General features: G+C 37.9%; 2 protein-coding genes across 6 annotated transcripts in view; one reads left to right on the top strand and one right to left on the bottom strand.

The window, feature by feature from the left end:
* Nucleotides 1–4,806, bottom strand: part of METTL15 (methyltransferase 15, mitochondrial 12S rRNA N4-cytidine) — a 217,425-nt gene extending 212,619 nt beyond the window's left edge. For 2 of the 5 annotated variants that reach the window (XM_070383634.1, XM_070383630.1), the window contains exons 1-2: nucleotides 4,527–4,660; nucleotides 2,496–2,732 (exon numbers count right to left, since the gene is read on the bottom strand). The gene's annotated coding sequence lies outside the window, so the exon portion shown is untranslated. Of the gene's footprint in view, nucleotides 1–2,495; nucleotides 2,733–4,526; nucleotides 4,661–4,694 lie in introns of those variants that run through there. The other 3 variants (XM_070383631.1, XM_070383632.1, XM_005890673.3) reach the window with 3 other exon arrangements.
* Nucleotides 4,807–4,841: 35 nt separating this feature from the next.
* The window catches only part of KIF18A (kinesin family member 18A), an 86,349-nt gene continuing 76,757 nt past the window's right edge, over nucleotides 4,842–14,433 (top strand). The window contains exon 1 of the mRNA XM_005890672.3: nucleotides 4,842–4,946. The gene's annotated coding sequence lies outside the window, so the exon portion shown is untranslated. The remainder of the gene's footprint in view (nucleotides 4,947–14,433) is intronic.

Genomic DNA, 14,433 nt, shown 5'->3' on the forward strand with positions numbered 1-14,433 from the left:
AACTATACTTTATAAACACTCCATTGAACACACTTTGACATTTCACATCCAACACTGTTTCAATTGTCTGCTCCCTGCCCCCAATAAAAAACCAAGTGAATAACTGATACATTCTTTTTTTTCCCCTCTAACTTGTTCCATTTTATTCTGTAATGCTCCACTCTTTAAAATGCAGAATAAAAAACATAATTTATGAAATACATTAACAGAATACCTTTTGAAAATATTACACTCTTTACTCTAAATGTTGTTTGCAGTTGCAAACAACATTTTTGACACTTACAATAAATAACAATTTAACACTACTCTTCCTTCCTCATGAATTATGAGTTACTTAGAAGTAAGAACCACACCTTTATATCCACAAAATTAGATACATACTAGGTGCTCAATATGTGTTTTCTGGGGGAAAATAAAAAATGGTTGGATAAATTCCAGATTCTACAGAATTAATGTTTGTATCAAACGTTGCTTTAGAAAATTTCACCTGTCTCCCTAACCCTACGAAAAATCACATTCTCAAAATAGCTAAGAAAGATAAATTTTGCTTAAATATGCCTTAACTTCCTTTTGCAATAGAAAATGAAGAATGATGTTGAAAAGTCTCACATGTAATAACTGTAAAATAAAAATATATATTTGATATTGTATATAGTATCAATAAGATGTAACCGTGAGGATAATGTCAACTGTACCGAAGACATAATTCACATTATTATGTTGCAAATATGACACAGAAAAACTATGCCAAAAAAGTTTGTTAAATGAGTGTTTTAATTTTAGATGTTCAGTATAACATCTGTATAACACTTATATATATAAATGCTATATAATGTTATATAACAGTATAACAATTTTAGTTGTTGAGCAGTTAACAAATCAGCCAGATTATGAATTATGCCTTATGCTTCCAGAAAGTTTACACAATCCAAATTATGCTCTAACTTGGCATTTCTAACATATTTCAAAATAAATGCTAACATTTATTGAGCACTTACTAAGTACCACTTACTAGTCTAAGCACACTACATTGAATGAGTACTAACTCATTCAATCCTTACTCCAACACTTAGAGGTAGGTACTATTATTATTTCCATTTTACAGAGGAGAAAACAGAGAAGTAATCTGCAAAAGGCCACACAGTTGGAGAGTCATAAAGCTAGAACTGTAACACCAGCATTCTTTCCCCAGAATTTTTCGTCTTAACCTCTATGTTATAAACCGGCCCACTGGCTTTATTTAATACAGTCATGTAATTGAAAGGTACTTTGATTACACTGCCTATGTATTTTTAGTATGCCATAATTAGACTCTTTTTTTTTAAGGAGCCAATATCCTACTGCTTGGTCTACTCCACCTGGAAACACAGTATACAGTGTGGCACCCAACAGAAGACACTGTAACGATGTCCAGCCCTAAATACTGGAATCTGGAGTATTTAAACAATACAAGCAAAACTTTTCCTATTATTTTGCCTATCCAATAAACATAAACAATCTAAACTGGATGTTCAGATTTTGATAATTTTTTAACAAAACAATCAAACAAAAAAGTCCATCAATTCCAATATCAGAATCAGAACCATGCAGGGAAAGGCAAGTAGGATTTAAAAAAAGAAGTTTTTAACAGCATTTAATTTTCTTCTGCCATCAATTTCTTTGTATTTACTCAAATATATTCAAAGTACAAAGCCTGTAGAGTTTATTATGCATGAATTGGCTACTAACCTGAGTAAGCATAGACAAAACATTTCAATAATTAACCTTCCTCTTTGGTTGTGTTTTTTAATATGTCCCTAAAAATGGAAGGGGGCAAGCTCTAAAGGGAATCCCCTCTCTTCTGCAGCCCAATCTCCTATCAGGTAACTCAGAGCACTCCTGTAGTCTGCTAAGAACCAGCCACCCTAAAAGATTTAAGATAGTTTTACGTTCCCTCTGTTTACAGTAAAGAAGCAGGATGTCAAGAAATCTAAGCTCAGGAGCCAACTCTGTGGTTTTCTAGGTAAGCCATTTAACTTTTGCCTGCCAGCAAAATTCAGTCTAAGCTGCTGAGACCACGGAATTAGCCAGGTTACTCTTTTAAACGTGGGAACACAAAGGTGAGCGATACCTTTGAAAACTACTTCCTCAATGGTACTACCAATTACCATCATTGCAGTCAGCTCCCCCTGCAGAGAAAACTCTTTGGAAATTTAATTCCTAAGGCCAAAAAGTCGACCTGGAGGCTGGCAACCGAACGCAGAGAATGTGAAAAAGGTCCTAAAGAAGAAGAAGAAAAAAAAAAATCCACTCTTTTGCTTAAGAATTACACTCGGACGAGGGAAACTCTTTAGAAACTTCTGAACTCGGTATGAATGAATGCTGAAGAGAGTAAGCGTAAGAGCAGAGGCGCGAGTTTCCTTTGCGCTGGGCGAATCCGTCGTCCCCTGAAGTTCCCCCACAGGCGTGGAGCGGGTTCCAAAAGAGCTCCGGGGACTCGACCACCTTCTCCTCACCTGAGGAACGAAGACTTCTCAGTTAGCCTCCAACTCGGGCCCGAGACGAACACTATGATCCGGGAAAAGCTGAATTTGCCGCTCGCCCAGGTCCCAGCCCTGGGGGAAACTTGCGGGGACGGACAGATTGGGCCCACGTCCGCCCCAGCAACCGAGGACCGTCTGCCTTTGGTTCCGTTGCTTCCAGTCCCCAGCTCCCAAAGGGTCCCGCAGGCGCTCGGGCTCCAAAAGGTGTTCCTGGGGGTCGAGTGAGATATAAACTCCTACCATTGCCAGCTTTAAATTCACTTTTACTTTTTTTTTTAATGTCTGATGCAACTTCAAATCTAACTTTCCATTTTGTCTTTTCTCCACTCTTTTCAGTTTACTCTAAACCTATGTTAAATTTCTGTGTTCTAAAAGACAGCAGTTAGTTATACTCTTAATTCCTAATGAAAGGTGGGAATTTGTCTCCTTAGTACTACGTGTTTGAAAATTTTGGGTTCTTTTGCCTTCATTTCATTACAAAATACATCAGTTTCCTATCGTTTCTATTACACTCCTTAATGACTTGCCAACTAAAGAGAAGCCAGCTGCCAGAGTAATGACATTGATTGTAACGTTAAAATTTCTTACTCCTTAAGAGATATGGACAATTCCTTAAGAATATGAACTTCATAATCTGAACTCTTTTAAACGGCAAGTGTGATGGAGAATTTAAATGTAAAATAAGCACTAGATTAGGTGTAGAAACACCTGTGAAATTGGTTCAGCCTTATACAATGTGGCTATCAAAAAGGAAGAAATGTAAACACTTCTCCTTTAGCAATAATCAGTACAGTTTTACAAGGAATTGGTAAAACATGCCTATTTTCAGACTAGATTAGGATATCATCTTAATATCACTTAATCTAGAAAGTATTTCAGAAACAAGTGACTCCATTCTGAATTGGCTGGGTTGTACCCTTCAAAAGAAATATTTTTCTTAAGAGATTTTCTGAAAACTTCAGTTTTCTTTTCAGTAAAATAAATAGTATATATATCTCATGGGCTGTTTTAAAACTTGGAAGTGATTAGATAATATATATAAAATTAATAAAATGCCCGGGACATCAAAGGTAAAGTACCACAGAGTGACTGCATATTTGAAATAAAAAGCCTTCTCAGTTTTACTACCAAACCCAGCACCATACAAATCACTACTCATTAGCTAAGATCCATCTAGTACAGCCAGCAATTAGTAGCTTTATTGATGCTCTATCCAGTGCTCAGAAATAATCATATATTATGCATCATATACAATACATATACAATACAAAGTGCTTCTGGTTTTCTTCAATAGAAAATAAATGCCTATGAGGGTTTCCCCTACATTGTTCACTTAAAATATTCTACATTTGGTGGTGTGCCATCTTGTATATACGGTGATGTTGAATCACTAGAACATAAGCTCCAAGAGGGCCAGGAGTTTGACTCAACTGTGCGCTATTATGTCCTTAAAATATACAATCAATAACTATTGAATGAATGGATACAACAATAGTAACATAAGAACAACAAAAATTCAGATCATACTATTAAAAATATCCTGAGAAAAAACGATGAATTCTCTTAGCAAACACATCTGCCATTTTTTTCCCAGATATATATATTTTTTTCTTTTTATAGTTACATTCTAAAATTCTAACTACAACCCAGGACTTAAAAGCCCACTGCATCCAATAATGAACTAGGCCAATAAATTTGAATAAATTTATTTTGTAATGCCATCTTAGAAAGAAATGGAAAAAACAGTCATACAACAAATAGTTTCAGTCAGCAGGCACTAAGGGAATGGGCCTGGGGTTCCTGAGCAACGAAGCCTGGGCCCTCAAACCAAAAGTCCTGGACTTTCGATTAATTTAGATGAATTGACTCCAGCTGCGTCCACGTGAAAGTGGCTGGAAGGAACAGGCCCCTATAGCTTCCAGATCACTGGACCTGTGCCTTGGAGGCCTCATTGCTTAATAGAGAAAAGGAGAAAATAAACACCCAAAACCCATTAATCCATACCCACAGGCTCCGCCTCTCCCCCTAGCAGAGGGCATGACCAAGCCCTGCCCGCACTCGTCTCACTCACACCCTGAACCCAGGAACCGGGCCCGTGCCCGCGGTCTGAAGGCTTCCTGAAGATCCCAGGTGTCTGCCTCCCACCTGCAGCTGCAGGCTAACCCCGCCCACCTCGGCCAACACCTCCGGAAACAGCCTCCGCGTTGCCACGGTGACGCGGAGTTAGGCAGCTTCTAGTGCTCCGCGCCGCTAAGACGCCTGGCGCCAATCTGCAGCGCGCCACGGCCACGTCCTGCGTGGTGACGTCACGAAGACGGCAGCCAATGAAAAGAGGCGCTGAGGAAGCTGGCTTGAGTTTGAATCTCGAGGCTGAGTTTGAATAGCCGGGTGGCGGACATTCGAGTGAAACTTTTTGGGCCTGAGGTGAGTGTAAGGCTAGAGGAGAAAACTGGTCTCGGGGACTTTTTTTGGATGACGTATCTCGCTGAAAGCGGAGAGGTCCCGCCGCCTCAGGAATAGAGGACCAAGTGGGCTTGTTGACAAACACGGAAGCCTTAAGTGCGGCGATAGGGTAGGGTTGCGGGTGGGCCTGGTTAAGGTTCCTTGGGGAGAAAGTGAAAGGAAGAAGGAACTTGAGAACGCACTAGAATGTGACTCTGCCTGAACGAGAGTCCTGGACGGCTCAGCAGGAAGATCAGGGATCTCCTACCTGAAATTCTGAGGAAGTTGGAAATTTTAAAGGGCATCCTGGCTCTTTTCCCAGACTTTGGCTGAACACTAACTGTTCAGTACCTTACAGTGCAAAGTTCCTTCAGGACTCCGTATACAGAGTGTTTTGTTTTGAAGTATAACCCTAAGCTTAACTGTCAGATGAGGAGCCTTGGTTCCCCAACTTGCAAGCTTTTTGTCCAGCGAGGTTCTGCTGTTAACCTGTCAAAGATCAGCTGGGAACCTTCCCCGAGCCCCATTTGTAGCATCAAGATAAAACCTGCCAACAGTGACTAATAGGTTTGCTGAGGATCAGCCGGGCTATGGAAGAGATACTGGTAGATGATGCTCTGCAAATAAAAAATACTTAAAGCACTGAGAATCAGTTCTTCTACCATCGTTTCTTAAGTTTCTGCTAGATTCGCCTTGAGTAGTGTTCATTAGGCACTCTGTTTCAGAGAAGTCAAGGCTGACTGCTGTTTATGACATTATTTGGCCAGAATTAAAAATTTGTGTTGTATAGTGTATAGGTTACTAATTTTTAACAACCAGGTAGGATGTGTTAGACATTCTACAGGTTTCAGTTGATAGTGTTATTCTACCATGGTCAGCGACCCCATCTTGGATTTTGGTAAGTATTTATGAACTTTGTTGCCAGAGAACATGAAATCCAAAGGTTAGATACTGCTTTTTATTAACTTTCTACTATTTGGTAGGAATTGGTTATTTCAGTACACAAAGGTTATCTGTCTTTTAACGGTAGAAATTGTCTCCTATTACTAAACAAGTATTTACAAATACACAAAGTTTTCATTTTAAAATGTATCTTGTTCCACTCTAAATATATCTTGAATCAATTAAGGTACACAATAAAATGACTTATGCTGTCAACTCTGAAATCTAGGAGGAAAAAAATAGTCCAGATGTTAGTACTGCCCTTCCCTCCATTTGAAATTTTCATTCTTCCTTGATGCTTGCAAATTACTAGAAGCAGTGGCTCTAACACTCAAAGTTATTTCCAATAAGAGGTTTAAGTTACGTAGAGACTGTACATGATAAAGTGGAAGGTAGTTCCTGGTCCTAAAAAATGTTTATGGAATCTGAATCAAATTCAAATTTGAATATGTATTTAAGAAATAATTTATAACTGTATTACTCCACACCTTCAAGAAAATTTATACAACACGTCTGCTCCATTTTTTGAAAGCCTTTCGTTTTGATTCCAATAGAGCATAGCTACTAAGAACATGTATTATAGATTTGGACCTGGATCCACATTTTGGCTTCTCATTTAATCGCATGTCATTTTGGAAAAATTCCTTATCCTAAAACTAAGTCTCTGTTTTTGTAAATTGGAGACAGTAATAGAGTCTACTTTATATTTTAAGGACTGAATGAGATGATGAATGTCAAATGTTTATCATAATGCCTGGCATACAGAGTGTTCTCAAATGACAGCCACTGTTCATTATTACTAATTATCACCATATCCACCTAATTCAAGAGTTCTAAATTAATAACATTTTCTGAAAATAGATACTTATATTATCCAACAGGCACAGAAAAATCATGAACTTCCAGTTTTGTTTCAACATTCATTGCAAGAGCCCCACTACTAGGCCCTGAGGTTTCTATCAAAAGTGAAAATAGTTTAACTTCTTCTATCAGAAAATTTCTTAGAGTTATATATTTATCTCGTTATGGAGAAGATGATTAAATACTTGAACTTTAGGTTCAGTCAGTCGGAGTTCAAATTTCATGTCTTATGCTTCCAATAATGTGACTTCAGCCAGTTAACTTAACCTCTGTATTATAGTTTCTCTCTATATAAAATAGGTATGATTTTGTATCTATCCTATAATATAAAATCCTATATCATAGAGTTGTTACAGAGATTAAATAAGTATTTAAATTGCTTAGCCCATTTCTATTTGTAGAATAACAGCTCAGGAAAAAGTATTCCAAAGTTATTAACAGAAACTTTGTGTTTAAGGTAAATTTTAATATTTTTTTGTTTTGTTTTTGAGATAAAAACACCTAGACTTGTTTAAAACCCAAATAGTACAAAAGAATATAAGGAAAAAGTAAACCTGCTTGTCAGTTATTTTCCCACCATCAAGCAACTGTATTATCAATTTCTTGTGTTCTCTTCCTGAGAGAGCCCATACACATACAAGTATGTATGTCTTTTGAAAATACAAATGGTTGAATACCATATCCACTATTCTGCATTTATTTTTTGCACACGTATCTTGAAAATCTTCATTAGTTCATTCGTTCTGTTATTCAACAAGTATGTAAAAATTTCTAAATATGTGATAAGCCCTTTTCTAGGTTCTGGAGTGCAGATGAAGTTCCAGTTCTCATGGTGCTTAACATGTTAGAAGGGAACTAAGCAATAAATATGTAACCAAATAATATGTATTTTCCAAGTAGTTTATATACTAGGAAGGAAAATAAAACTGATAAGGAATTAGAGAGGCAAGGGCAGGGTGATACAGTTTGGAATGAAATCTTTAGGGAAAACCTCTATGAAGTGACGTTTGAACAAAGACCTGAATGATGAACTGAGATATTAAGATTTGTAAATACCTGAAGATAGAGCCTTCCAGGCAGAGAAAAGAGAAAGTTAGGCCAGAATGAGACTGAGGTGTTGAACAAACACTGAGAAGGACAGTGAGACTGAAACAGTAATGGAGAGGGAGGGTAACATTAGACAGGAACAAAGTATAGATCCTATAGGACCTGGTAAAGAGTTTGCATTTTATTCATATGCTGGAGAGTCATTGGAGCAGAACAAGATGAGGTACATCACATGATCTGATTTCTTTTGAAGACGGTATCAGTACATACAATTGATGAATTAAGTCAAATTGATTGTATATTCATATGATCTTTGACTTAACTGGCTTAAATTTTATCTAGGAAAACAGTAGCTAGATATAAGATTAGGATTTACCTGTTCAACTTGGTTTATATCAACTTGCAACTATTGAAGAGAATTAGTTTTAACACCGCTTCCTTAAAGGTAACAGAAGAATGAGGCTCTCTGTGTAAGTCATTCTCCCAGAAAATTGAATGTTACCCTTATTTAAGTGATAGTGTTTTAACCATCTTCAACAATTAACATAAAAATGATCTCATTTTCCTAATTTTATAAAGAAATTGGGCACATTATTTAACTGTTTTTGATGCCTCAGGATCCTCGTTATGATTTCTTGTTATTGCCAACCATTTCACTCTGCTATGGTATGTTGGTTCTCTTAGAGAAGTATAGTATGTGTTTGCCAAAAATGGCTGTATTGCTTTTTTGAATTCCATGTCTACTTTTTATAACTTATTAATTTGTTCATTAATCAGATGTTTTGAGAACTTAACTATATACCAAGCACACGACAAGAGATAAGGAGGAATATAAAGGTATATAGTCCCATTAGATGTTATATTTTTGTCATACACAATAATCATAAAATTTAGAGCTAGAAAAGAACATTAGTTATCAATGTAGTCCAACCCTATCATTTTATAGATTACTACTAAAGCCCCTTCATCACTCTCTTTCATACTCTACCCACTCTAGAGATACCTTTCTATTATAAAGGAAATGGTGTTGTATTTGTCCTTAATGTTTTAGTCCCACCAGTGAAATCCTACCAGCTCGCTTTTTTGATTCTATTCAACAGATATCACTTGAAAGTAGATATGACAAAACTGAACAGAGACTGTGATACTATCTTCTGAATGATCATCTGAAAATAATTTTTGAGGTAACACATTATTGCACAGATAACAATATGTAGTCTTTTGTTTTGCCACTTCGTAAGTAAAAATGGTCAAGGAATGTAATTTCTGTGTGCCTTAGTCAGAATCAACTGGATGTCTATCTCTTTTACTTGGCCATGTTAGGGAAAAAAAAAAGCAGTCATCATGTTTTAATGTAGGAACAACCTCATTAATTCCTAATGACATCAACATACTTGAACATAATTGAGCATAATTTTTTCATTTAATAATTCCCAATTAACTTCAAAGTCCAATCTAAGTTCTATAACCTGACATTGAAATCTAGATCTGGCCCCACTTTTATCCAGCTTAATCTTTTTAATGCAGCCCTCTCCATTCCCTTGTGTTCTCTCCAGCTACAGTCAGGACTGAGCAAAGCTTAGCTGAGCATCTCTTTAGATGCTGTAGATAGAATTAAAATCATATAAAACTAAATGGTTAAACAAAATGAGATTTAAGCAAATTGACCACACAGCCATTTATGTCCTCTGCACAAGCTGTTTCCTACCACAGGCTTTTGGACTTGTGGCCCTGAAATACTCCTGCCTGGGAGCCACTTACTTGCTCAGTCCCTCACTTCGGTCTCTTTTCACAACATTCCCATCTAAAACAAGAACCCATACATACACTTCTAACTGTCTGTTCCAAGGCCCAGAAAAATGCCTTACACATAGAAGGCACTCAGTGAATATTTACTGAGTGCACAACTAGTTTTCTGTCCTGAAATCTTTTTTTTAACCTGGTAATAACTATCCATTCTTCAGCTCTCCATTCCAGTTGTTCCTCTGGGGAGCTTTCAAACTCAGTCTTAGGTAGTACTGTTAACCTTTATCTGATAGCACTTATCAGAGTTACAGCTTTGCATATTTGCACCATTATTTCAATAGCTCTTTCCTCACTAAGCTATATGTAATAATAATAGCAGATGTTATAATGCCTTCTCTGTGCCAGGTATTTTTCTAAGTGCTAATCTTCACAAGAACTTTATAAGGTAGGTAGTATTATTAGTCCCACTTTACAGATGAGGAAACTAATCCATAAGGAGATTGAGTAACTTGCCCACTATCACAGCCAGTAAGTAGAAGAACTGGGATTTTAACAGTTAACTTACTGAGTTAATGAGTTAATTAACAAGAGATACCTTCCAACCTAAGATCTGTTTTGAAAAAAAATCACCTGATGTTTTATATGTTTTTTAACCATTTCATTTGTGTATATTTTATCTACCATTGAAGGGGAAAAAAGAAGCATATCAGTGAAAAGCAAGGCATTGTTGAACATTTCTAAAAGCTTTTAGAAAAATATGTGTAGAGGTTAGTTTCTGGTATCACAAGGAACGTGAGAATCTGTTTTTGTTATTCAGTTGCCAAGTCATGTCTGATTCTTCGCTGCCCCATGGACTGCAGCACATCAGGCTTCCCTGTCCCTCATCATCTCCTGGAATTTGCCCAAGTTCAGGTCCATTGAATCAGTGATGCCATCCAAGCATCTCATCCTCTGTTGCCCTCTTCTCCTGCTTTGAATCCTTCCCATCATCAGGATCTTTTCTAATAAGTCAGCTGTTCGCATCAGGTGGCCAAAGTGTTGGAGCTTCAGATTCACCGTTAGTCCCTCCAAAGAGTATTCAAGGTTGATTTCCTTTAAGATTGACTAGTTTGATCTCCTTGCTGTCCAAGGGACACTCAAGAGTCTTCTCCAACACCTCAATTTGAAAGCATCAGTTCCTCCATGCTCTGCCTTCTTTATTGTCCTGCTCTCACATCCGTACCGGAAAGCCCATTGTCTTGACTATATAGACCTTTGTCGGCAAAGTGATGTCTTTACTTTTTTAATATACTGTCTAGGTTTGTCACAGCTTTCCTGTCAAGAAGCAGTCGTCTTCTAATTTCATGGCTGCAGTCACCATCTGCAGTGATTTTAAAGCCCAGGAAGAAGAAATCTGTCACTGCTTTTACCTTATCCCCATCTATTTGCCCTGAAGTGATGGGACCAGATCTTAGTTTTTTTGGTATTGAGTTTTAAGCCTCTTTTTCACTCTCCTCCTTCACCCTCATCAAGAGGCTCTTTAGTTTCTCTTCCCCTTTCCCCCATTAGAAGTCTATGTAGAGGTTAGTTTTGAGTATCACAAGGAATGTGAGATTCTACTAGCCTTTAATACACAGGGGTCAGAAATGTTAACATCCTCTAATATTTGAGACAGTTCCAAATAAGGAAGAATTGATCTAACCAAAATGCCAGTGATAAGCTCCTTGGGAAACAATGAAAAGATGGTCTAGTTATCTTTGGGAAGAAGAGGCAGGATTGGAGGCAGGTAGGGAAGAGAATTGGCATTTATTGAATGCCTTAATACACTTAATGCTTTTTATCTCTTTTAGCTTAAGGACAGCTATTAGGTATTATTTCTTTTATACAAATGAGAAACCTGGAATTCAGTGAGATCAAGTAACTTGTCCAAGGTCAAAGAAAAGGAGTATAGGTATTTATGGGAGTTGGCTAGACAGAAGCTCAGGGTGAAGAAAGACCAGAGTAGTAATTCATCTGGGACCTAACTGTTAGAATCTAAATGACCATCCTTTGCTTTTCAGTGTTATATTTTGGGGACTCACAGAGTCCTAAAAAGGGAGTGCTATGTCCAGTGTCTTCTAGTTTTAGATTGTCTTGGCCTTAATTTGAATTCCTTTCAAAAGTGTATGGATTTCTGATATATGTTAGCATTATCATTATTATTTCTTCCACTTTAGGAAACACAATATCTTCTTTTAACCCTGTCCATTTCTTTGCTTACTTGTTCAGTAGTGCTTCCTGTATTTGCTATCTGAGTCTTCTCCCATTCAGGCCTTTGTCCTACCATTGCCCCACGTTGTTCTTATTTGCTTCTATGTTACCAAATCCCATGATGACTTTTACTAAGTACTTAACCTATTTGGCTTAAAACTCAAGATTCAGAAAACTAAGATCATGGCATCTGGTTCCATCACTTCATGGCAAATAATGTGGGGAAACAATGGAAACAGTGACAGACTTTATTTTTTGAGGCTCCAAAATCACTGCAGATGGTGACTGCAGCCATGAAATTAAAAGACACTTGCTCCTTGGAAGAAAAGCTATGCCCAACCTAGACAGTATATTAAAAAGCAGAGACATTACTTTGCCAACAAAGGTCCGTCTAGTCAAAGCTTTGGTTTTTCCAGTAGTTGTGTATGGATGTAAGAGTTGGACTATAAAGAAGACTGAGTGCTGAAGAATTGATGCTTTTGAACTATGGTGTTGGAGAAGACTGTTGAGAGTCCTTTGGATTGCAAGGAGATCCAACCAGTCCATCCTAAAGAAAATCAGTCCTGAATATTCATTGGAAGAACTGATGTTGAACTTGAAACTCCAATACTTTGGCCACCTGATGCAAAGAACTGACTCATTTGAAAAGACCCTGATGCTAGGAAAGATTTAAGGAGGGAGGAGAAGGGGATGACAGAGGATGAGGTGGTTGGATGACATCACCAACTCGATGGACATGAGTTTGAGTAAGCTCCGGGAGTGATGGACATGAGTTTGAGTAGGCTCCCGGAGTTGGTGATGGACAGGGAAGCCTGGCGTGCTGCAATACATGGGGTCAAAAGAGTCGGACACGAATGAGCGACTGAACTGAACTGGACCTATTAGCAGGTATTTAGCACAATTGATCATTCTCTCCTCCTTGATTTAGAAGGCCCCCCTAAGTTTTAATGCCATGATAAGCTTGAAAAACTGAAAATCTTCACATGGCGTTAAAACTCTGAGGACAGCCTTTACTTTCTTGACTTAGCTTCCAGCTGCCTTGAAATGTCCATCTAGATGTTGATTAATGTTCTCAGATTTAAGATGTCCAGAATGAACTCCTGATCTTCACCCCAAAACCTGCTTTACCCTCAGTTATTTCTATCTCAGTTGATGGCTACTCTGTTCTTCCGACACTCAGGCCAAGAACTTTGGAGTAATTCCTGAATCCTATCTTTCTCTCATTCCCGCATCAGAAAATTCTTTTATCTTTACTTTCAGATTATATTTACCACTCCCTGTTCTAAGTTGACTGCATCATCTCTTGTCTGCATTACTTCAGTGGCCTCAGTGGTTTCCGTTTCCTCAAGTACGTCAACAGTGAAGTGATCAGATTGCAAAAATCAAATGCAAAAATATTAAATGATATGCAAATACAAAAACTTAAAAAATCTCTGAAATATTAATCAGACCCTGGGCTTTCACTTCAACTCAAACTTTATAGCTGAAAGAAAAGAAAAGAAAGTGAAGGAGCTCAGTCGTGTCTGACTCTGCAACCCCATGGACTGTAGCCTACCATTCTCTGTCCATGGGATTTTCCAGGCAAGAGTACTAGAGTGGGTTGCTATTTCCTTCTCCAGAGGTTCTTCCTGACCCAGGGATTGACCTTGGGTCTCCCTCCTTGTAGGCAGATGCTTTACCATCTGAGCCACCAGGGAAGTCCTAACTTTATAGCTAAACCATATATAATCACAGGTAGGAAAAACCTAGCTTTGATTTTTCAGGAGAGCTCTAATACTACTTTAGTTTGGGTCATGAGAATGGACAGGAAAGGGTCTCTCAGAATTGTATTAAAGTACTGAAGGGATAGCTTTGGCTTACAAACTATTTTTAATAAAATTGATCTTGACTGCAAGTCTCTTGGCACTGGAAATTGACACAACCAAGCTTATCTGTACCTGTATCTCAGAGACCCATAGAGTTAAAAATAGTTCCAGGTGTATGTCAGTTAGCTCATCCAGGTAGAAAGTAATAGAGATGGTATAGTCCCCTAGTTTTTTGTGTATTCAGAAATTCTAATCTCTGAATATAGATCCTAGTCTCTGCTCTAAAATTATGCATATTTTGTCATCCAGTTTTTATAATGTCTGTTGAGCTTCCCAAGTGGCTCAGTGGTAAAGAATCTGCCTGCCAATGCAGAAGACACAGGGGATGCAGGTTCAGTCCCTAGGTCCGGGAAATTCCCTGGTGTAGGAAATGGCAACCACCCCAGTATTCTTGCCTAGAAAATTCTATGGACTGAGGAGCCTGGTAGGCCACAACCCATGGGATTGCAAAGAGTCGGACGCAAATAAACATGCACACTTATAGTGTCTACCATGTACTAGGCACTGTTTTAGACTTGGAACACATTGGTAAGCAAAACAAGATTTTGTTAAAATGCCCTTAAGAGGCTTATAGTTTAACTAGAATAGAGAAAGTAAACACCAAGCATGCTAAATAGATGGAAAATATATATTCTATTAGGAGGTGGTAAGTGCTTTGGGAAAAAATTGAGTGGTATAAGGGCAGTTAGGAATTGGTTTGGCAATTTTAATAAGGGTGGGCAGAATGGGCACCATTTGAGCAAGGACTTGAAAGAAGTGACAGAGTTAGTCATGTAATT

This window comes from Bos mutus, chromosome 15 (genome assembly GCF_027580195.1).
Source record: "Bos mutus isolate GX-2022 chromosome 15, NWIPB_WYAK_1.1, whole genome shotgun sequence".
Classification (NCBI taxonomy): Eukaryota; Metazoa; Chordata; class Mammalia; order Artiodactyla; family Bovidae; genus Bos; species Bos mutus.